General features: G+C 38.5%; 1 protein-coding gene across 1 annotated transcript in view; it reads left to right on the top strand.

The window, feature by feature from the left end:
* fam43b (family with sequence similarity 43 member B) overlaps nucleotides 1-20,163 on the top strand; it is a 40,794-nt gene extending 20,631 nt beyond the window's left edge. The window contains exons 3-4 of the transcript XR_013794833.1: nucleotides 3,871-3,983; nucleotides 20,027-20,163. The gene's annotated coding sequence lies outside the window, so the exon portion shown is untranslated. The remainder of the gene's footprint in view (nucleotides 1-3,870; nucleotides 3,984-20,026) is intronic.
* Nucleotides 20,164-25,504: the final 5,341 nt, after the last annotated feature.

Raw genomic sequence — 25,504 nt, 5'->3', positions numbered from 1 at the left:
ATTTGATAAGCTATAATAAATTATCTGTGGGGTATTTTGAGCTGAGACTTCCTGGGACACCAGAGACCTATATTTTGTGAAAAGGGGTGTAAAAAAGTTCCCTTTAATCAGTCTGGAAATCCGGAAGCATGTTTAAAGGAACACGTCGACTTTTTGGGACTTTAGCTTATTCACCGTATCCCCCAGAGTTAGATAAGTCCATACATACCCTTCTCATCTCAGTGCGTGCCGTAACTCTGCCTGACTCACCCACCGCTAGCCTAGCTTAGCACAAAGACTGGAGGTAAACGGAGGCGAAGCACTGCTACTTCTGCGGAGTGATTTGCTCGCAGCGCCTGAGAAGCCCCGTGGTGAGGAGCAGAGAGTTCGCTCAGAGTGTTGCGCTAATCACTCCGCAAAAGTAGCAATGCTTCGCTTTCTGAGAATATAGTTCCCAGTATGTATACGGTTAGAAGATGGCTGTGTCTCATGTGACCTTGTTATTTCTAGACGCTGTGACTATACAAATCACAACATGTAAATAGGAAAATGTTGGCGTTATTTTGTCACTTATTGGGAGCAGTATGCTAGCTGGAGCCATTTACCTCCAGTCTTCGCAGTGGGTGCGTCAGACAGTTACGGCACGCACAGAGATGAGTAGGGTATGTATGGACTTATCTAACTCTGGGGGATACGGTGAATAAGCTTAAGTCCCAAAAAGTCGGCGTGTTCCTTTTAACATGCTTTGTATTTCGGAAAATACTTTAGATAAACAAAGACGGTGCACTCATTTTACTTTGAATGGGAGAAAATGCAAAGCACAATATGGCAGATTAAGCCCCGCCTTCTAAACAAGATCGCCAATAACTGCACCAGCCTTTAAAAGCTCCAGTTGCTATAGAAACAGTCAGTGTTCTGAGATGCACGCTTAAATACTGTACATGCACATTGGCTGGTCCATCCTGAATAATGCAGTTTTTTGTCATGATTTAATCATTTGGAAACAACATTTGTGAGGCAGTTGTTGTCAAATTTCATTGTTTATTTCAAATATGAAATTGAATCATAAGCTTGGTGTAGAATGTGATGATTGCCCATTTAAAGAGATAGGAGCTGCACTTGCATGATGGAAATAGGGACTTTGATTTCAGTCAGATGGCTGTTTTTGACCTGAATAAGGTATAATACATATCATAATTAGGTATAATCGTAGGGTGCTTTGTTTAAGTATTCCCAGGAGACAACGCTCTATCTCTGGACAAGACTTTCCACCAATGCGGTCATCTCCAATTCAAATATGACACAGGCTGCGATCGCCAGCTGGCCTGTGAATCTACTGACGTAAATTTCAGCATTAGAGAGCTAATTATGAGCTTGATAGTGTGAAACAGAGGGCCTGCTCTAAACTAGCCCCTGTTGTGCTAATATCCTTAATTATCCTGCTACATTAGTGACACTGATGTCACCTTTTAAATGTCAGCACTCTAGCAAAGAGCAAAACAATTATTCACCACCGAGTCATAATGACCTCACAGCCACCGTCCAATCAAACAATCCTCTGCCACATTGATTTATAATTAGTGATACTTGCTAAGGCAAACATCACTAATGCTATTGCTCAAACTTTGGGTGTGGACTTTGCGGAAATCCCTTATCCTAAGTATTAAGGTGCATTTTTTTTTTTTTTTCATGCAGTTTGTTGAAAAGAGATGTGCTAGACTTATGTCTGCATGGCAGGCAATATTACATGATCATGCATCAGACAGATGCAACCATAAGTTAACATTGGGAAAAAGACCCTAATTAGTAAATTCTGTGTATATTATCATTATGTAATCCTCCCTCTCCTCGTTGCTGGGCTTGTTTTATTACTTTCCTGAAAAACAATATATTGGATTAGACCTTATGACACATGCTCCTCTGGGTGAATTCCAGTACCTGATGCAATAACACACACAGTCCTTTTCCAATAAGATCTTTGCGGAACATTTTCCACCTCTGGCAATCGCTTTCAGACATTTCCCTGATTGCCGCTATGAGACATGCAGCTCTTAAACCCTTTATGTGATTCTGAGAGAAAGATCTGGATGACTTTGAAATGCGGGCAAACAACCTTTATCAAAACGCTCCAACTGCCTCTGGGTTGATATCACTGGCAGCAAAGCAATGAAACCTGAAGCCAAAAGTTTACAATCCCCCTCAGAGGCGGAGAAATTACATGCCTAGAGGATTTTAATACAGGAACGAATGAACAAACAGGCATGCTTAGATCCAAACTAGGCATGCGCAAAACTCAGTGTGTCAGTGGGTTGTCTTGAACGACTTTATGACAGCAATATTTGGGCACTGCCCTTCGATTTAAAAAGTTGCATTTAGTGAAAACTTCTCTGAAAGCGTTTTAGCATGCTGACAGTCTCACACCCTATCTATACTACAAGCATAGCAACACAGCTATTTAAATTAGTCATGACACACTGCGCTGTTTGCTTTCCATGCAGACACAGTGTAAGTTACATTTAGCATGCTAATGGAGTGCTAAAAACACTTCCCAGGAATTTGCATCTCTAAAGGACCTAATTTAAAGCACCGCTGCTTAAAATGTTAAAGGTAAATCTAGATACTCTTAATTATCGACTAATGTTGTTGTTGGATGACTTGCAGAACATCCTGATCAATCCATAATGCATATGCATAACCAATTTTGACTGAGTAAAAGTAATTTCACATGGGATGTGTTTATTTTATTACTCTAGCTATTAAATTGATCAGAAATTATGCTTTTTTTGGTTTTATTGTGTTTGACATGCCACAATGACCGTGTACTCTTTTGCAGAAAAGTTCATTTGAGGTCTTTTGGCTTAATATAAGATAAATAATTGATATAAATTACATTTTGTGGGTTTAGCCTCATCTGTGTGTTCTCTTGCCATATTTTCCTATTAACTGTCTGTAAGGCTGTAACTTTGCCAGACTTTCAAATTCATGCAGTTGTCACCAGGTTGCATCAAAGCTTTTTTCAAAGGTGACAGTCCATTTTACAGGAAATCAAACGTAACCTCTCAATCTTGATTCAACCTCCAATCTCTGATAAAACGCTCGGGTCTTCTTGGCACATAAATAAACTGATAATAATCCTTTACAGATTCAACAGCACTTTGAGCTCTCGCATACAGACGAGCTGATTGAGTTAATGAGGCGGGAGAAACCTTCAGTATTTCATGATATTCTGTCCTTCAGCTCTGCTCAGAAAGGTGTTTCATAATGCGACTGAATTTATTAAGACATTGGAACAGCTCAAAGCTACATTCATCCTTCATTAACCAGGTTATAAAATAGTCACATCTCTTTTCTGTTGCCAAACTTTCCTCCTGTGGCTGTTGAATGTGTCCTCTGAATGAATCTGTTGACCTTTTAAGTGCCACTTTAGTCAGATGTCATGTCTCCCACAGGCTGACATGTGGATCCTTGCAGCCGGATGGAGAAACACTCAAACATGAATTTTTGCCATTTAGTCCATTTACTTAATTAAAAATGAAAATGCAACTAAATTCTTGAACCTTTTGTCACAACATACATGCAACAAATGTAAATGTGTACATTTTTATTTGTACAATATATATAAAAAAATAGTTGCACTTTATTTTACAGTACGTGTACTTACCAGTGTACTTACTACTGGTTAATATAAGGTAACTACAAGGATTAAGGTTAGGTTTAGGGGTAGGTTCAGGATTGGTACCTTATTAGCCAGTTATTGCAATCACTATAATACTATAATAGTATGTACATGGCTAACAGGACTGTAAAATAAAGTGCTACCTAAAAAAATACTTAATCCAGTTATGTTTGGATTACAGGAATAATTTTTCAGTAATCAAATCTGTCCCACAGGAAGTGGAAAGGACCTTGTGGATGGAGGTGACAATAATCCAGAACTTGTCCCTCTCCATGTTGTTTTCTATCAGTTCTTCACTGACTTGTAAATCCAGGGCTTTCAACTAGAGGTATGTATAGATGCTTTGACTTTAAAGACTTACATTTATTGAGATGACATGTACACAATTTTAACATTTTTACTATTTTAAATTTAAATAATATAAAAATCATATATTAGAAATGTCTAACTTTCTAACTAATCATTTATGTTAAGCTTTATATAAATATAGTAAAGTTAATTTTGGCTGAACATTCCTATCTGCTGTAAATTAAAGTTAATAAATTAATGAATGAGGATGAATTTGACTGAAAACTTTTGACAGTAATATTGCAACGTTAAATAAAAATAATGGCAATTTTATCTATAGCAATTTTATCTTTTGAATCTTCAAAATTAATTGAAGTTTGGAACAAATCCATTTAAACTAATTATTTGATATTGAAAAAGTGACATTTAAAAATGTATTAACTTTAAAAGTTACAATGTTAAATTGAATCATAAAATCTTATTTTCAGAGCATTTCTAATTATTAAATAATAATGTTAAACTGTATATAATTTAGTAATGTTAATGTTTTATATTGGGCGTCTCTAAATCTGAAATCCTTGTCTGCTTTAACATTTAAAGGAATAGATTAATTTGATTTGAAAACTCTTGGCAGTAATATTGTCAACATTGCTGACTTAAATGATGGCTTGGACAATTTAATTAGAAGTTAAAATGTTTATGCAACAAGACTAGAACAAATCCATTCAAACAAATCATTTGGGGTTGAAAAAGTGTTATTGTGTGGGAAAGTCTCACTCAATTTAATTAAGTTTATTGAACGTGTTTATTTCTTGAGTGAAGAGAATACCAATGGCTTTGAAGACAGCATGAAAAGTGTCTGATCTGCTGCAAAGCCAAACACAATGTGCAGAAGAGAATCTGCAGTCCAGTATAATCATTTGTCCTTATGTGTGGTGTTGGGAAGCAGTTCAAGTTATCCTTTTAACCCTTGAACGTATACCTCGGGTCTTTATTGACCCGGGACGCAATTCACTACCCTCCCACTCATTCATTTTTTTAAGTTAGACATTAACCTTCTTCATATTCCTCAATCGATTCATTATAAGCAGTATAAAATAAGAAAAAAATTTAATTATAAAAGAATGTCTGTTTTCTAGTTAACTTTTTGTAAAAAAAAAAAAAAAAGTGTATTAATACTAGCGACCCGAGGTATGTAATAGTGTAAATATCTTTCTTTTTTTTAGCGCAAAAATAATCAATTCACCTTTACTCCTCAAGTTGGCAATGTCTGATACAAAATGATGACGTGATGTTTCACTCATAATTACTGCAGGCATAAAACAAAAGAATATACTAGTATCATCAGCAAAACTTGAAATGGCTCTGCGATTTACTGCAGAGTAAGTGCTGTACACAATCAAATATTAGTCTCACTGTCACTTGATGGTGGATCAAATGAAGAAGCTAAAAGCTGTTAGCAATCAAAATATTGAATTTGAAGACGTTGAAAACGATAGTTTTGAGAATATGTCTGAGATTGTGAATATGAGCCAGATGCTGAATGCATTGGGGAATGATGGGAAAAGGCATCTGCTCAAATTGAACCCTTCCTAGTTCCAAACGGTAATGAAATATGCTTTCTTTTATTATTTTCGAACTCTTATTAAATTAAGAGAGTTTTATACTATTACAGCAGTAAGAGATCCATCCATATAGATCTGGGTCGCCAAAAACCCAAATATGTAATGATGATTGCCGAAACATTCATGCATGTAAGGGTTAAATAATGTAGTTAGCTACTAACAAGCTAACAAGAAGCAGGGGATAAAATCTTTACAATTAGATTCTATAAACAAAGCTGTATTTTTCTGGCACACAAATTGTTATACCAAAAACAATCCCTGTGGATGTCGGCTTGAGACAGGATATTCTCACTTTTTAATTGGCATGTAACTGGAATTTTTTTCCTAACTGTCTGACTTTGAGTCTTTGGGGAGAACAGAGCACTGTCCGTAATTGAGACCAGCAGACTGGGCTGAGCTTTCGTGCGTGGACTGCCAAAGGAGAAAGCGCCTATAAATCTCTTTCATATGAATGTCAGCAAACAGGGCCATTTTTTTGAAGCCCTTCCAAAATAGGATGTGCGGAAAAAAATCTTTCGATAGGTCCTCTTATCCTCAAGCGCAGGTGGCTAAGGCACAGAAGTTATTGAAATGGTGCTCCCTCGCCCAGTTGGCTCCTCCGTATAAATGGATGTCTTGATCATTTTCGGCACGGAGAGCTCTGTCATTTATGATGGGATAGATAGAGGCATGCAGCTCTTAAAGCTTTGCATTATTTATGCGAGATGTGCGTGCTGTTTTTCATGGCCAGATGTTCAAGGTTGATTGCAGACGATGTTTTGAGAACGTGTTGCTTTTTTTCTTATTATTGCATTTTCAGTGGCCTCAAGTTTTCATGCTACTTGGTTTGATATTTTGTATGACATTTTCCCAAAGTGTCCTTTTCCGGCCACTATTAGCTTTACATTTATCCTTTTCGATAACGCTTTTGCTGTGCCTGTAGTTATATGTCTTTCTCTTTCTCTAAGTAGTCAATGTTAGCCCATCTGCTCATAAAATCATGCCAGAGCACTGAAAAACTGAGTCTGGAAGCAGGGTTTGAGTTATGAGGTTTACAGCTTTGATCGCATCGTGTTATGCAACATTCAGGAACATTCTGTCTGCACAAAATTCTGCAATCCATTCCCAGACGCAGAGGAAGCTGGCTAGCAGCAAATTTGCTCATTAAGTGAAACGGTTTCAGAAACACACATTGCGCTTTGGGGAAGTGTAATATTGGTAGTGAACCCTCTTGAGTGCCACGCTGGGCATTGTGTTTGGCAGCAGAGAGTAACTTGTTTATAGCTTCAATACCGATATATCAATACCTAATATATGTTTCTTTTATATATGTTTCTGTTAGCTTGTTTCTGCCACTGTATTAAAAAAAAACACATTTACATCAGTTTTTTCCTAAGAATTTTGAGTTTATCTCCCGCCGCAAAAAAACCCACCCGTAGTTAATATCTACATATTTTATCAAGAAAAAAGTATGAATTGTGAGAAAAAAGTCTGTGTATATGTAATATTAACTATATGTGTGTGACCCTGGATCACAAAACCAGTCATAAGTCTGTTCTTGTGTGCATTGCATTTATGCTTAAAGGCACACTATGTAAGATTTTTGGATCAAAATATCCCAAAACCACTAGAACATTGTTATATATTTTGTTGATTTGTGTACTTAAATTATCCCAAATGTTTCTAAGAATGACACTGACCATGTCCGTGCGCCGCCTATCAATGACATCATACCTGCGTTACCCTCGATTTCCGATTTCCGTTTTATTTTTGATGAAACCATGGAAACACCAAAGACGCTTTAATATATTATATGTTTTATTAGACAGGTGAGCGACTGTTTTGGTTCGATGCATTCATCGACAGAAAACAAATCATTGTTATACAGCTCAACACAGTTGGTCTTTTTTTTTTTTTTTTTACTCGTTTTCTTGATTTACCTCAAGTACCATATTTATTTACCATGCCTAATAGCGATCTAGCTCACTGCAGTGTTCAGCAAGTAACATCTTTCAACACACTCAAATGTATCTAATATGATAAAACAGCGCTGCGTTACATGAAGAAGTGGAAGCGGCGTCTCTGGCGTAATAAAAGCTCCACTGCTCTCGAGCTGTGTGTCACGCTCTTCTCTTACACACCGTCGCTGGCGAGAGCGTCAAAGTGGCCGGAAGTCATTAATTTTCAATGAGAGCCGGCGGCGCGTCTTGGACGGTGAGAATGGCGAGGAGAGTTGAAGTCAGGTCAACTTTATGGTAATGATACGCAACACTTTTTCTAGGCAAGATTTCCGCGCTAGAACGCTTGTTTTTCAGCGGGAATGCAAATTAGAATAGCACTTAACCATGAACACAAAAGCTACACCACACAAATGGCTTTTAATTGGTTTATTTCGTTAGCAAACATGTCACTATAATTGTTACAGTAAGTTCTTTCCATCGATACATTTTCTGCAAAAATAACGATCGACGTGCTTGTTTGCTTTGCGGCCCCTTTAAATAAAGTTTAAAAAAAGACCAAGCATTCGATCTACGTCAGAGCATCAGAGCTTCCCACGAATCTTTCCACGGACGCCGTGGCAGGGCGGCGGTGAGAACGCACGGTTATTAGCAATCACTCCAGCGGCTGCGTTCCTCACCAATGGTTTTCGTAACATCAATAAATCTTTAATAAATTACCGGCCATCCATGATTATGATTTCTGCCAGAGTCCCGTCGTATTCTCCACCGGCTGTAGAGGAGAAGACAACAACTCAAATGCTTCTGCGAAATCAAGGCGTCATCAAGCTACGCATTTGTTTTTAATAAACGACCTATAGTGGCGAAAAATTACGTAGTGTGCCTTTAAAACTAATATATTTTTCTAATATCATTTTGTATTACCTCCAACCAAAGACCCAGGTGTCAGGCAATGGGTTTTATGGTGCAATTATAATTTCTGCTCAGCACATTGTGGGATTTACATAAGATGGCACTCGTAGGCCGGATGTTTATTTCCCCTCATATAATGAAGCGTGTTGGCAGGATTGTTAGGGCTGCAGAATTGGTGTGCTGAAATACGGGGGGTGGGTGGGTGTTCAGTTTAAGCGCTCTGCACTGTAGGCAATACCTGTGTGGTTCAGATAACGGTCAAGTGCTCTTGTATTTGATGCTAGCTAGAATTGGTTCTGATCCACGGCTCTCTGGAGATAGAGGACAGGCAGCTGCTGCACACCAGACTCGAAATGAGGGAACATAGACTATGTTCCAAACTAGAATACAACAGGCGCTTGTGCCATGACCTTGTATCGTACACAAACCCCTGCTAAACTAACTTAGTTTTCTGTAATATACACTGCTGTTTGGGTGAACAAAAGAAAGCAAAGTCCGGTGTGTGTGTGTATGTGTGTGTGTGTATTCTACCTAAACTCTTGCGTTGTTCCTTATATTGTCTGCTGTTAGGTAATCTATTTACATACACTTAATCATTGTAATTATCATTTTGATTGAGAGAGAGACATGCAATTGCAATGAATCATTTGGTAAAATGTGTTCAGTGCATTGCGTCTGGTTTTGCCCTCTCATGTTCTAGGTCTCTTATAAATCTGAATTATTCAAGGAATAAAATGTGACTCAGTGAGACGGAACAGGAACAGACAATTTCTGCTAACAAGACAGCACTATGTAGTGTTCACAGTTCTTTATTACACCCACTCACTCACTAACAGAAGACGGACACTGGAATGATTGTGCCTTCAAGTCTGGCTGATCAGCAATGTTGTAAAACCCCAAGATGCTGAAGACAGGCAATTACTTTAGTTTACAGCAGACTCTCTCCCCTTCTCATGTTGTGTTTCTCAGATAAGATAAACTGTATATAGATATGCATTTAAATATATTCTTTAGTTACTGTATGTATGGATACAGTCTCTAAGTGAACACTTTTTAGGTTTTTTAATTTTTTGAAGGATGCTGTCATTTACTGAGATATTGAAACAAAATGTGGGTGAAAAAAAATAAATATATATATATATATATATATAATGTATATTGGATTACTCTGTGTGGAGTACAATGACTTAAGGTAATTTACTGGCCATAAATATTTTTTACTATCCATAAAACTTTATTTATTTATTTTTTAAAACAGGCAGTAATCCAATTTTGATACCACAGTTAAAACTACTAGCCTAACTAATATAAATGTAAAACATTATTAATGTCAGTAATAAAATAAGAACAGACAATCAAATTACAAGCAACAGCACAAATAAATACAATAGAACAAAGAAGCACCGTTTCATAACGTCGCCGACGCCGATTTTTACTTGTATTTGGCGCTTTGGTGAGTGTTAATTTTAGGCCCTGTGTATACTGTATATATATTAATTTTTTATTATTATTTTTGTTATATTTTAATGGGATTTACTGCAGTGCCATCACTGTACCAGGGAAGTACTTGCATGAACCTAGACAAATTAAAATGCTCAAAAGCTCTTCATTTACAGGGTTGACAGCTCGCTCAAGTGTTCTGCCTTGAGGGTTCATTTCCATCCTCAGTCCAAATCCTCCTGCCAGTCACGTCTGCCTCTGGGCTTTGAGTGCGCCTCGGTCTGGCCACTTCATCACACACACACACACACACACACACACACACACACACACACACACACACACACACACACACACACACACACATACACACACACACACACACACACACACACAGACACACACACACAGGCTAATCTCTGAGCTCTTCAAGTAATATCATCCACATAAGCCAATGACAAGTCTGCGCACAGCGTGAAGGAACTGCTCTGACAGGGACAAACATTAAACAGGCACAGACAAAAAGCATTAGGAATGTATATTTTCAATGTTTTAAAATACATATTTGTCTTATGGCATTTTTCCAAATGTTATTATTCCTAGTGAGTAAAATTAATATAACACACATAAAACATTACATTTTTATAGTCAACATTAAACAGTGTTCATAACCCTTTTTTAGTTTTACAATCTAATGTGATTTTTTGGAAAATTAAGCGGTCTTGATGATGTCAGTGTAAAGGAAAGTCGTTTCTGAGGTGAAAATATTTTTTATGAAAAATTAAAGACAAACTTTTCACTTTCAAATATTGTGTGCACTGATATATCATGCATAATGTGTTAGGAAAGAAAAACAGGCCAATTTTGATGTAATGTTAACTTTGGCTATTTTAACAGCTCTGGTCTGGTGTGTTGGTAATGTGTCAAATGCTGTCTATGAACCCACATTGTTTCTCATTTTTGCACTTCATTATTCAAAAGGATATTTTGTATTCCACGAACAAACACATTCGTCCCAAATGGCTTGGCAGCATGAGAATGAAGGCACAGACTGTACATCACGCCAGCAGCTGGGAGTTACACGCATTTATAAGGCCTCTAATAAACTCCATTCAGTGGGGGCTGAAGGATCGTGGAGTGGGGTGAAATTAATCTAATATTAATCTAATCAGGTGACTGCGGCTTTAAGGTATATGTATATTTAAACATTAGCAATAATAATTCAGTATCCAATGAGTGGTTTCAGGATGATGAAATCTCACACTATGCTAACCTTCATAGAGTGGTGCTTGGCTGTGCACAACTCAGTGGGTGGTTGCCGGGTCATTTAGAATGTTTTTGGCATGTTGCTAGGGTGTTAGTTGTGTTCCAAATGATGCGCTATGTACTCAACCGTGTAGTTTATGAATTTTATAAGGTAACTTTATCATTCAGTATCAGAGTCTGATAGTCCCACCCCCTCCTGCGAGTTCAGTGAAGTGAATTAAGCATGGAAGCTTGTTTCTGCTACCCTGGCAAGCCAAACCCACATCAAGATGTTAGGTCTGGGAACTCAGCATTGGGATGGCTCAATCCGAGAGGCGGGATAAATGGTTGTCTTTCAAATGCCCTCTGCACGCAATAGGATAGCGCTACAACCAACCAGAGCAACGACGAAGGTGACGTAGTCTCAGCGGCAAAGATCCGGTCGGCAAAACTCCGAACACATCTTCCTTTTTTAAGAATGACTTTAGTGCCGTTCTTTGTTCCTTTCTCAAAGAAAAGCTTAACTCCAAGTCCTCCAGAGTCACGGCCAAAGCCAATTTGATAGACCGCTGTTCGCCAGCAGCAGCAGCAGCCATTCTTTGTTTTCAAGTAGCTGGGATTCGTCGCAACTCTGTCCTCATTATGTTAAGCCCGCCCGCCGACTCTATACACGATTGTGATTGGTCTGACTAGAGTTTGGTTTTTCCAGCTCGAAAGCCAATGGAGAGTTGCTAGACTACCCTGGCTGCAAAATAAATTTTGCTGCCGCTAGGTTGCGTCTAGATTTCTAGGCTATGTTTCTGCCACAGAATAAAAACAATTAAAGAGATAATTGGGACTTTTTATCTCACAATTCTGACTTTTTTCCCCCTCATAATTGCGGAATATTATGGAGCCCCTGAAGGGACATGGTGATGGGAGAAAAACATATTTTTCAAATCTTTTGCGTTCCCTCGCAAAAGTTTTGCGTGGAAATGCAAATATCTTTGCGAGGGAACGCAAAGTTTCTCAGCGGAACACAAAAGTTTTGCGAGGGAACGCAAAAGATTTGAGAAATATATTTTTCTCCCATCCCAAATTTTTCCCACCACCATGTCCCTTTAGGGGCTCTGTAGAATAAAAACTCCAATTGGGAGAAATAATTTGAATTGTGAGATATAAACTTGCAATTATGACTTTTTTCTCGCAATTATGACTTTTTCCTTGCAATTATGACTTTATATCATGCAATTTTGTCTTTATAACTGTTGACTATTTCACTCTAGCAAGTTTATATCTCACAATTCTGACTTTATAACACACTGCTACTTTATACATAACGCAATTCTGATTTTATCACGCAATTCTGAGAAAAACGTCAGAATTGTGAGATAAAAAGTCGCAATTAACTTTTTTATTTTTTATTCAGTGGTGAAAACATGCTTCCATAATGGAGTGTCCAACTGTCCACAATTTTTTTTTTTTTTTTTTTTTTTTTAGTTAATTAGTGCATCATCCAGGTATTTAAAGTGAATTTGGTCTTTTTGGAATTTTCATGCACCAGGTAAAAATTCACAATTTCAGAAATGTGGTAGATTGCTGGTCAGGGAACTAACTCAAACTGAGGGATTATATACACAGAGCAAACAACAGAGCTAACAAGATAATTAGTGACAACACTAGGTGAACGGGATGATTAATCAAACAAACTGAGAAACTACAGGTCAAATAACAGGCACAGGAAAAACACAATCAAAACACATACAGTAACAATTATATTTAACATTTTATATGTACAAATTTTTCTGACCCTGATCTTTTTTTGAAGGCTCAAAGCATGAAATAAACATACAATGGCTCAAAACAACCTGCCATCAGAACCCATGAGCAAAGACAGTGAAACTGTGCACTTCAGGGAGGTCCTGAGGCAAAAAGCAAACGTTTTGTAGCAAATTCTCTGTAATCTGAAAGCTAAATACATGCTTGAGAGAAGTGAGGCTGCAAGAAGAAACCAATTTCCAATTGCATAGCAGGTCCCAGATAAATAACTCCCTGTTAAGTGAGGCATACATGACTTCAAATAGTCTGTAATCGGTTCATTTTTAAAAGCATACAGTAATGTAGATATCCTCTCATCTGGAAATTCATATAGTTGCTATTAATTTTCCTGCCCTACGGCACGCTCATTACGCTCATAAATAGTGTAAATCTCATTTACAGCATGACTGCTGTAGGTGCATCTATCCATGCATATAATTCTCTCACATACTCGGAGGAACAGTGTCGGCCCACATCTCCCTGTCTGGCACCGTGTGGAAGATGTTTATGCGAGCTCTGCTTAAGTAGGAGCAAACAGAGACCGCATTACATTTACATTTCAATTTGGCAGCGAGACATAGCAAGTTTGTACAATACCTCTCTCTCCCTCTCTCTCTCTCTCTCTCTCTCTCTCTCTCTCTCTCTCTCTCTCTCTCTCTCTCTCTCTCTCTCTCTCTCTCTCTCTCTCTCTCTCTCTCTCTCTCTCTCTCTCTCTCTCTCTCTTTCTCTCTCTCTCTCTCTCAATGCTTCCTGCCCTTCGGGGGGAAAAACAAGCTTTTCAGTGACTCTGCTGCTCCCAGAACCAAAAGGTAATCTAGGAATGAGGTTCATGGCCGATTGGATATCACTTTAATGCACAACTAGGGAGCAAAACAGCAAATGCCAGAAATAATGTCGTTCAGAGATTTAAAACAGGGCTGTTAATAAATTAAAAATGAATCAAAATGATATGCCAGTTGGTAATTTATTCACCTTCAAGCCATCAGGTGTACGTATATGACTTTCTTCTTTCAGACGAATACAATCAGAGTTATATAATTTATAATAAACTCAACCACTTGCAACCATCAGTTTGAAGCTCAAAAAAGTGCATCCATCCATTATAAAAGTGCTCCACACGGCTCCGGGGGGTTAATAAAGGCCTTCTGAAGCAAAGTGATGAGTTTGTGTAAGAAAAATATTAATATTTTAAACTTGTATGTTCGGCCAAACGAACATACGGATTCGACTCAAGTCTAAGCGCAACTTTACAACAGAAAAAGAAAAAGAAATAAAAGGCTACAAATGTGGGGGGTTTTCTCTTTTTAACTAAAAAATATTTAACTTCAACCTAAAAAGCAATTAGTTTGACAAATAATTATATAGAAATAAAATAAAAACAATTTTGAGTGAGTGATTATTAGTAATGTTGTTTGATTTATCTGGAATTATTTGGAGATGTGAAAAGTAGACTTCTACCATCCCTGAATTTTTTATAAAATAAATAGGTTAAATTTTGATTTCACATTGACTTTAAACAAGTTGATATGTTTGGCCTGTAAAATGTTTCGTATTAAGGCTCTTTAGAGCAGGAAGGATTCTGATTGGCTGTCAATGTTTTTATCGTTCATCAGCTGGAAAAAAAAAATTCTGAAAGTGATTCCATTGTGGCACCTGGTTCCTCTATTGGCGCTTTTCCACTGCATGGTTCGGCTCGGTACGGTTCGTCTCGGCGCGGAACGGTTCGGCTCGCTTCGCTTTTCCACTGCGTGGTACGACTCGACTCGGTACGGCACGGTTCGGTTCGCTTTAGCTCGGTTGCTTTTCCACTGCAGTTAGTACCGTTTCAAAGTGGGTGGGACTGATCGTTAATAGTTGTCGCCTCTTTGTCCCTACACTGTTTGTAGGTCCGGCGGCAATCAACGAGAGGAACGTCTGCACCTCGTCCACTGACCACGATTCAGCCATTTCTTTTTTTTTAACTTATTTTGTCAAGTAAATACTCTAAAAACAGTTGCTACTGCGTTGGCTGTTGTCTGGCTATTTAAATCTAGCGGGTTTAATGTCTCGTGTTGCAAATACAATGACGCTGAAGTGACGATTCTGTCTGACCAATCAGTGATCTGCAGTGTTTTCACGTCACGTTTAGTATCGGTACGGTACGCTTGGAACCTCAACAGAGGTGATACCATTTAAAGCGAGCCGAAGCGAGCCGTGCCGTACCGTACTATGCAGTGGAAATGCGCCATAAGTGAGCCGTACCGAACCGAGCCGTACCGTACCATGCAGTGGAAAAGCGCCAAAGCGTGCCGTGCCGTACCGAACCGTACCGTACCATGCAGTGGAAAAGCGCCATTTGGCATTATCGTTAGTTGATGAGGACTCCGGTTTTCTATATTTAGAAAGATTTTTAGAACTACATCTTTATTGTTATTGTGATGTTAACTGGCCTTTAGTTTGTTGCATTGCATTGTCAACAGGTTACAAGTTACAATTATGAAATGCTCTCAAATCTTGGTTTTCTTAAATGGAGCAGAAAATCAGTCTGTCAATAAAAAGCCTCTTACCGAGGAAAGTATTGAGTGTTGATTCCCGATTGTTGGCCGAGTTGAGCTTTTGTGCCAAAATAAACCCTTTGGTTCTTGAGATATCTTTGGGATTCACTTTCTGGGTCGACAGCATTTATGCACTTATAACCTGCAATTACAAGGGAGAAAAGGACCAGGATCAGGCTTTGTTGCGTTATCCGCAAGGAGACAATTTTCCATTGTGCAAACCTGTAATATAGACCACATGATAGAGCAGTTCATCCCACGATGTGAATGAACTAAAGGTGAGAGAAGAGAGGGATCAAAACATGGATAGAAAGTAAAATAAAACATGTTTTCCTGCAACCCAAGCAAAAAGGAACAAAGCATTGTTTGGCTGTTCAAGCATTGGTCTGTTCCTCACACAAAGCTATTGTATGGCTTGATAACGTATAGTGCATGAGTTGTATAGGTGACTTTTATGGTGCTTTCGTGCCCTTTTTTTGAAGCTTGAAAGCTTTAAACTTCATTCATTCGATTTTTCCTCTTTTCATCCGATTTTTTGTGTTCCACAGAAGAAAGAAAGTCATACGGGTCTGGGACAACATGAGGCTGAGTAAATGATGAGCTATTCCTTAAGGTTTATTGATTCAGCCGCAGAGAACATCCCATTTTATCTCTCAGCTTGACATAATCAGAGCGAACGCCACTAAGATTGAAGAGTCCCTCAAATGAATAACCATCTCCGTTTACATGGAGGAGGTGTTAGGTGTGTTATATGGGGAATGCAAAGTGTCTTTCAGAAGTGATGGGACACACACCTATGTATACTTTAGTTTGTGTTAGTGGGAAATGTCTGAATAACTGATGCAATGTGTGCTAGACTGTAGAATGTTATTCATTTTGTAGTGTATTTTATACTTCTAATATAAATTAATTCAACACATGACACTCTAATTTCACATTTTATACAAATAAACAATGCAGGATGCATTCAAAGCGATGTGCTTGTTTGCCACCACCATCATACTAGCTGACACTGTTGTCCATACAGTGCTTTTCATCTATATTTAACCCAGTCCTTAGGCTACGAGAACCATTTCAATCTTTTATGAATCAAGCACATTAAGTATTTTAAGTTCAGTTTTCCTCTCAGGGTTCCTTGGGGCATGTTTTTGTCTGGCATTAAAACAACCATGCTGAGACCCTCAGACAGCTTCCAGATTAGAAAATGAAAGACTGTGAGCAACCCAGATTCTGTTGCCGGGGAACTGCGTAAATCAACCTGTCATAGGCAGTGATGATTCAAAGGTTTTCTGACAACCTTTTGTTCAGCAATGTGGTTGTAGTCATATTTTTCTGGTGGACGCTGATGCTGAATGTCTGATTTTCAGGGTCTGATTCAGAATAACAGCAAATAGACCTAATAGCATATAGAGCACCTAATTAAAAGTCTTAGCTAAGCAGCCGTATTCAAACTAGTTTAATGCATTTTTTTAGGTCAGGGGTGTTGAGTGCTGCACCTGGAGATCTACTTTCCTGAAGTTCAAGCACACCTGAACCAAACAAGTCGACTTTAAAAATTAAAAACAGATGTGTTGGAGAAGTTTAAATTCATCCAAGCTTCCAATGTAGAGCATTGGAGTGACAGCGTATTTTGTAGGCCAACACGTAAGCTAGCATTACCAAAACCACAGTAGGATTTTCCCATTGGCACTTGTGTAATTGCAGAAAATAAGCTCTGCGACCAACAAACATTTATGATTCATACTGTACATGTTTTGTTACTGAGCATAATCTTCACAAAAGTCTAAATTCAATGTTTATCATATAAAGCAATTGTGTTTCTTCAGAAGATGTGGACTAAACCGCTCAATTGATATGGATTAGGCCGGGTGTCCACCAAAGCGTTTTTAGCCAGCTGAAAACGCTAGGCTCTCTGCTGAAAACGCAGAGCTGTGGGCGCTTGAGAGCGTTTTGGCAGCGCAGCTTTTATTTCAGTTGAGACGCATTACTTGTTATGGTGCGGAATATCCGCAAAAGTGTTACTAGTATCTCATTTTACACATATTTAGTTTCTGTGCTGATTCTATATTAAAATGTCGATACAATGTAACATATTCTCTCTGGCTCTTGTTTTAAATTATTTTGTTCCATTATTATGCTTGTTGTTGTCATCTGTTGACGTTGTACAAGCAGAATGTGGCGGTTGGTCGGTGTGGCATTAGTCCCGCCCCTCCTCAACTGCGATTAGACGGCTGGGTAAAAAGTGACAGTGAAGAGTGCTGCGTTTAACTCAAAGTTGAACATTCTTCAACTCTCGGCGACCTGTAAAAAACATAGAGCGCTCAGCGCCTCGTTATACGCTCATAGCGTAAAAAAAAAAAACGCTTTGATGGACACACGACTCTAGTTTTTCCGATCTCTTTATGAACTTTTTGAAGCATCAAAGTGGTAGTTGCGTAGCTGTGAATCGAGGAACAGAAATCTCTCAGATTTCCTCAAAAAGATCCACCGACACGAGGGAGAGTAATTAATGACAGAATTTTTTTAGTTTTGGGTGAACTATCCCTTTAAGGGAAGTGTCTCTTTTACATTCAGTGATAAAGCAGTCAAATTATTGTTACTTTTCTCATGACAGTGCATGAAAATGACTCTCCAGCTATGATTGAATCTGGACTGAATCGCAGATTGCAGGAATCCAAATGATCTCTGGGAGTGGGTGTTACAAGTAAATTGGTGTCTAAATTGCAGCACTGGGTCATTTTAACAACCTCAAATGATGAAAATCAGCCCTGTTCCCACACACAGGTTTTATCTTTTAGTCAAGCACAGAGAACAGAGTGTTTGAGGTGCCGAGCAGAAGAAACTTGCTGTTAATTAGTCTTTCACAGACGATATCTCACACACTGAACTGTCAGCCATCCACGTCCACTAGGAGCTTCTGTTCCTCCTGGCTATATGTAAACTTGTTAAAGATTTACATGCTTTGACACAGAGAAACTATAGAGAAAGTAAGTATTTGATATTTGATTATTCAATTGGGATGTTCATCTCTGAGAGGCTGTCATATTACTTGCTCATCCTAATAGTTTTCACTTGGATAAATTGATCCTGTTTAGCAGGTTTTCCAAACTCTTAGATCAAGTTTTCCTCAGAAATATATATGATTATGGAAGCTAAATGGCTTGCGAATAGTGATGAACATGTTCGAAACACTGCTTTACGAAACTTAGAAAACTTTACGAAGCTTTTGTTTTAAATAAATGCTTTGAAGGGCATTTCAAACTGACCAAATCCCATGATTTCAGCAAACGAGGCTTTGTCATACAATTTCAAAACATTTATAAATGCCAGTGGTTGATAATAGTTCAATAAAGTAGAATTTTGATTCAATAAAAAGTAAATCATTCTTCTTTTGTTTATATAAATTTGATTTATTTTTCATATTTCCGAACTCTAGAACTCAGAAAAGGAATATGTAATATGCAGTCGTATTATTTCATTAGTTCACAATTGGGTTTAATCCAGTGTAAACCAACAAAACAAACACAGAAACTCCGTTTTTAAATCTGTCATTTGACCGTATAAACATAACTAAGAATCTAAACCCATGTTAAGAAATTGGCACACAACTCCTCTAATCAATTCAATGGACTGCTTTCAAGGATTATAGATGGATCAGTGGCCAACAGAGCCATTTAATCTTTTATTCATCAGTGTTTGTTGAACCCCTCAATTAATCATTATGCAATGCCACATTGTCAAGACTGTCTAACAGGCTTTAAACAATCATCCATTCTTGTATCTTTGATGCAAAACTCCAGCTACTTACACGCTACAAAATTTGCCAGCACATACTGTAAACTATAAAGCTATGAAATTATTGTGACTAGATTATTTGGTCTTGAACAGATAGTTGATGAGAAATATTTAAGTTTATATTGAAATCTCTGACTTTTGATTGGAGACTTTGTATTTTGAAACACTGTTGAGATATTTTCAAACTTTTTTATGAGGCTTTGTCCACATGTATACTATTTGTACACTTGTAAAATGTATACTATGAATACTATATTACACATGTAATATTTCTGAAAACAGTTTTCGCTTGTTTGGAAATAAAAACCGTATCCATTACAACAGCTTTTTACCATGCAAACGCTTGTCAAAACACCCAATATTTGCAACCATTGCCAATTAAAAATAATATTAATATTTGACATGAAGTTTACATGAATCACAAAAATATATATATATATATATATATATATATTTTAAGATCGGTTTTCAAAAACCCCATTCAGTGATCTAAAAAGTTATTTACACATGAATGGGAGACCAAAACATTTTCAGAATTACTGTTTTCTTATGGATGGGGAGTGAGACGCATGCGAGATTACTGGGGTCATTATTGTCAGGATAAAACTTATGCAACTGTCTCTGCTTGCTATTATTTTCCTGTCTAGGAAAAACAAGTGAGATTTTAAAGAGATGTGATTTTTCTTTCCTATGTAACTCTCATTACTCACTGCAGATTCTCAGCTAATATTAGAGTCTCAGTGCAGTGCTGCCCCAGAGACTCCCTCAGGCTTAGAGATCATTTCCTCCTTGTTTTAGGAATGACTCCGACATAACCTCCCGATTCCCATCAGCCCCGTGTCCGGCAGCATTCCAGCACTCTTCGACGGTATCGATCTGTCCGTCTCTTGTCAGCCTCATCACTGCACCTCATCACTGCATACGCATGTCTGAGGATGACTGTGAGTGTCGTGGGTTGCAGCATACGGGCAAAATGCATTTCACCTTTGATTCCAGAGCCCTTGGCTTCTCTGTCTGGTAAGTGGCCACTAAGGGGAATAGATCTGTTTGCTTCCATTATAACACTCGGAAATGCTCACCTGGTAGACAATCATGTCTGACCTTGAGTATAAAAGTTTGTGTTGTTCTTTAACCATATAAGTTGTTTGCCAGCAAACATCTGTGTAAATGTCATGTTTTGAGAATAAGATGATTATTCCAAGGCTATCTCATGTAGCCTAGGTCTCCCCATGCTGCCTTGCGCGCAGCGCGATTTTATTCACGATGCTAGGCAGCCTGGAATCCATGGACCAGATTTTCGCCTCAGCGAGGGGACCAATCACAGATTGGGGAGGGAGCAGCAAGACGATGACGACGTCTATGCGACACACCGAAGCAGTTTGTTTATATCAACATGTGCACTGCACATTTACCTTCTACCCTCATGTTTGTCTTGCACAAACGGCAATAGTCGCTGAACGCCATCGTGTACACATAAATGTATGACCCATCGTCTTCTTCCTCGTCGAATTTCTGTTGCTCTACGTACGTCATCTGGTATAATTGAAACGATTGGCTATGAGCTACGTACAGGCGCGTTTGATAGACATTTGTAGCGCCCAATAAACGGTGTAAACCATGCCTCAAATACGAGAAAATTAACATGTGGTTCCCAGACCACGTCTCAATGAGACGAGGTCTGACGTTAGCCAGGCTATATCTCATGACCAATTCGTACGAATTCATACGAGTGAGTAAAAGGTGGCTAATTCCAAAAAGCGAATCTAAAATAATCAACCCGATCTCACGGCAATTCGTACGAATTTTACGAGGTGGCTAAGTCGTACTGTAAGGCCTGCCCAATCGGTCCAACGACAGTTTCCGATAAGCAGGTGAAGTGTTATTGTCTTTTCCGCGTGGCAAAGTAATTTGATTCGAATTAAACTTTTATCACAACCTCGAATTTAGGTTAGATTGCCAATTTGTTGTTGGTCATTTATATAATAGATTAGCAATACATTTGATTATTCTATTTAACTTTTAACTTTTTATTTTACTTGTTCATTAGGAATCTATGTCGCTCAGAGAGTCGCGCCTGTCATGAACCAAGGTTAAACTCTCTTCTTTTCTCTCTCTCCCCTGATTACGCACTCACACTCACGCACACACACACTCACGCACACACACACTCAGGCACACACTCGCACGCACCTTCACTCGCTCTCTCAGCTGTTTCTCATTACTATCAGCAATTGCGCTGATCATCTTCTCACCTGTTCATTCCTTCCCTTTGATTATGTTTGCTATTTCTAGCTACCTCTTTTCCTGCTTCTTTGCCAGATTATTGTTGTATTGTTACCCTGCTGCTGAAGCCTGTCTCCGGTCCTGCTGCCTGCCTCTCGACGGCTGCTGGTTAACGACTGTGACCACTCGCAGACCACTGCTACTCAGCCCAGGGACTCCCTGCTGTTTTCGTTGCATTACTATTCAAGAAAACTTTGCTTTGCCTGTTTCGTGGCCCACTGCATTTGTTTCATTAAAGACTGATATTTTACCTGCATTTGCTCTTGGGTTCTCTGTTCTCTCCGTGACAGCGCCTGCCGTTAATACTACATGGATCTCACAATCACAAACTCGCCAGTCTGATCAATAACCAAAGGTTATGGCAAAAACAGTTTAACAATGGCGCAACACACTTGCAATTGTTAAAAAGTACCCATGTAGCCCCTGACAGTCGAGCATATAACAACTTATAACAAGCCCAAACAATAACCAGAGGTTATGGCTAATACATTAAGATAATGCCTCTCCAAACGCTGCTTTAAACCTGCACCTGTGACTGCATAACAACTAACAAGCAGTTAGTCAGGAATCTAGAATCCCACCAGATGTGCCTCACGCTCCATCTAAACTGGGATCTAGTGTGTACTTAACCCTGAATTACGCAGTAATGCCAAATGTAGCAATTTATTATGTCAGGTAAATTATGCCAATCTCGTAATCAGTTCAAAGATAATCAATACAACAATATCAAATGCTCAGAGATAAAGAGTAAAAGATGTACCTGACTGAAGAAATACATGATGCTGAGTGTCTGAGAGACACTAAGCATTATGGGCCAATCTCATTACAAATCGCCCTGAGCCTTTTGTGCACTTTCTTTAAATACCCAGACCGAGACAGAAACTTCTCTCACATGGAAACATTTGCTAACAATGGGAATTTGAATTCAGAGTTTACACCGTTTGAGAGCAGGATGTCATTTGCCTGGAAGACACACCCAAGATATCTCTAAACTCTTAAAAACTATTACCTTTTGGTTTACTTCTGTGGAGAATGAGACATTTGTACCAGTCGCACTGAGACATTCCTAATGATACCAAACATGTATAGTTTGTATGATAATTGTTCACATTAAACCATATATAGATTTTTGGGTGAATTTCAGGTGATCTCAGCACGAGAGAGAGAAGGAACGGGGGAATGGGGGGTCAAGGGAAAGAGATGTAGATTAGGATGATGCTTAGGTGAGACTTGCGTCTCGAATGGTGATGCTAATTTCACAAGAGAGAGTTCAAATGTTAATTTCCAGAAAAGTCCTTTGTCTTCTCAGGGAGTGGTTGTTCCTCAACCAGACTGCCCGGCATAGAATTTCTCAAGTCTTACAGTACAATTTCTACAACGGGGTCGGGTGTAGGTCATTCGTACGAATTCATATGAATTGGGCAACAAAAATCTTAAAATTCGTATGAATTGCCATGAGATTTTTGGCAGATGCTGCATTCAAGCTGTCAGTTTTAATTAGGGGAAAACAAACCCAAGAAACTATCTTTTAAGCTACAGGAATTGTTTTGTAAAATACCATTCCTGACCACTGTTAATCCTATTGTAGCAGTGCAGAAATGGGCTTTAAATAACGTTTACATGGCAGGAATGTGTTGTGTTATACAATAGCGTTCATCAGTTGTCATAAATCTGCTAGTCTTCCTATTGAAGCTCTGATGTGCCGTGTCTGCTTTTCCATTTCTGACTCATTTTTAAAACTAGACTTTGAGGGTGAAACTCAGTATGTATGACACCTCTTTTAGATTCAACCTGCTGTTATATTAGATGCATATTGTTGCATATTGCCAGAAAATGCTGACTGCGACCTTTTGAAACAATTTACCCATTTTTGCTAAGTGTATAGGACTGTCTAATCATATAATGGGCCAAAACAGATTGGATAAGCAATAACCGCAGAGAAAAATGAACATTGACTGCAACAAACAGAAAATACTGGTTGCCGAAGCACCTTTATGGGTGCTGGTGAAATACAGGAGACGTGGTTATTTCAGCTCTGCACTGTAATGAAGCTATAAAATCAGAAATATCTCCTGCGTTTTTGTACATCAGCTATAAAATACTGATGAAAAGCACCTTTTAGCTGTATACAGAGGAAAAATTATTCAGCTCAGTGAACATTCAACTGACCAGACGTACCACACTTCAAAAGCTGAAACGATGTGTCAGCTGTGACCTACGGTGAAATTTCAGCGAGTGGGCGAAATAAAACGACGGTGACCTGCTTTTCTTGCATCTCTCTTTAAAGACTTTAAGTGCATCTGTCCTCAAGACTTAAGTGCAGACGAAGGCGATGAACAATGTGGAATTCATCACCATTTCGACCTTTTGTTATGAAACACTGAAAATACTGTAGGATGTGAGTCCGGGGACGGGATGGAGAATGTTAATTACGAACCATTAAGTCTTCTACGAGGCCACTTCAGCAGTGCATTGCAATGAAACATTATTTATGTCTAACTGATATCCCATTTTCTCCATTCACCCACTCAGTTCCGGTCTCGTCTTTATGTGGAGGGAGCCAAGCTGATTTATCTGTGCAGGTCTCTGAGGAACTATAGAAACTAGAGCACTTTAATCAAAACTCCTAACATAGTGTGTCGTCAAAGGAGACAAGACTCTTTTCTTTCTGAAAGGACTTCTCTCTAAAACATGCCCACTGCAATATGTTCACATGCACAGTGTTATTATTAGAATTGTAGATGCGTCATGTAAATGCACTGCCATAACTTGATTAAAACCAATATTTTGTTACAAGAAATCTCAATAAGACAGCTGGCATATACCTGCAGTGGTTGAAGCTGCAGACAAGCTAAAAAGGCTTGCTATGCACCACAGTTGAAGTACACAGTGACTCTAAAAGCAATTGCGTTGAATGATTGTGTCTCAAATGGGTGCATATTTGTGACAAGGACATTTGATTCCTTTAGTTTCATCCAATGTTTCACTGTTCTACTAAAGTCAAAAGGTTTTGACGCATGTCCGAGGACTCTCAGGTAAAGCTGTTAAATGTGCCAGACCTGTGAAGTAGAGCTATTCATCTCAATTGAGATTCTCTGCGTGCTGAAGGTGAAAAATAGACGCCGTCATTTTCAAATGTGTTTTTCTAACGCTAAGTGGCTGGGTACATCTGAAACTGGTGGAGCAATCATTGCATCATTCGTTGTGAGGAAAGAGTGTTATACTCAGCTTTGACTGATGGGACTCATTAGCTGTAGACTGTGAGTGTTGCATTTACCTGGTATGAAATTTAGTTGGAAAGCTGCTCTTCTGCTCAAATATTACATTATATTTTCCTCTTAAAACCACAGCCTTAAAGGGATAATTCAACCGAAATAAAAATTTGGTCACATTTTTCCCTGCATCCTGCCATTCCAAACCTGTATGACAAACATAGAAGTACTGAATATTGAATCAGTCTGAATCAGAAGGAATTATTCAGACGGATTCATCGATTTGTTTTGAACTATAGGGTAGATTTTGCGATTGAACTATTGAAATGTTGGTCTGTTTCTCACACAAAGCTAGCGTATGGCTTCAGAAGATATAACTGTTGTTTTAACTTTCATAAAAAAATAATTATGGTGCTTTTTTGTCATTTCTGAAGCTTAAAAGCTATAGTTGCATGGAAACAACATGGAAAATTATTTATTCAAAATGTTCTCCTTTGTGTTCTGCGAAGCAAGAAAGTCATATTGGTTCAGAACAACACGAGGGTGAGTAAATCATATTCATTTTGGGTAAGCTATCACTTTATACCCTTTTGGAAAAGAGTTACATACTTTTAAAAAGACTACTTACTGTATTATAGAAATGAAATATGACAGACATAGACAGACAGACAGACATAGACAGACAGACAGACAGACAGACAGACATGGATGGATGGATGGATAGATAGATAGATAGATATTAGATAGATAGATAGATGGATGGATGGATGGATGGATGGAT

This window comes from Phoxinus phoxinus (assembly GCF_949152265.1).
Source record: "Phoxinus phoxinus genome assembly, chromosome: 18".
Classification (NCBI taxonomy): domain Eukaryota; kingdom Metazoa; phylum Chordata; class Actinopteri; order Cypriniformes; family Leuciscidae; genus Phoxinus; species Phoxinus phoxinus.
The sequence above is the reverse complement of the archived record's forward strand: the minus strand, read 5'-3'. Positions and strand labels throughout refer to the sequence as shown.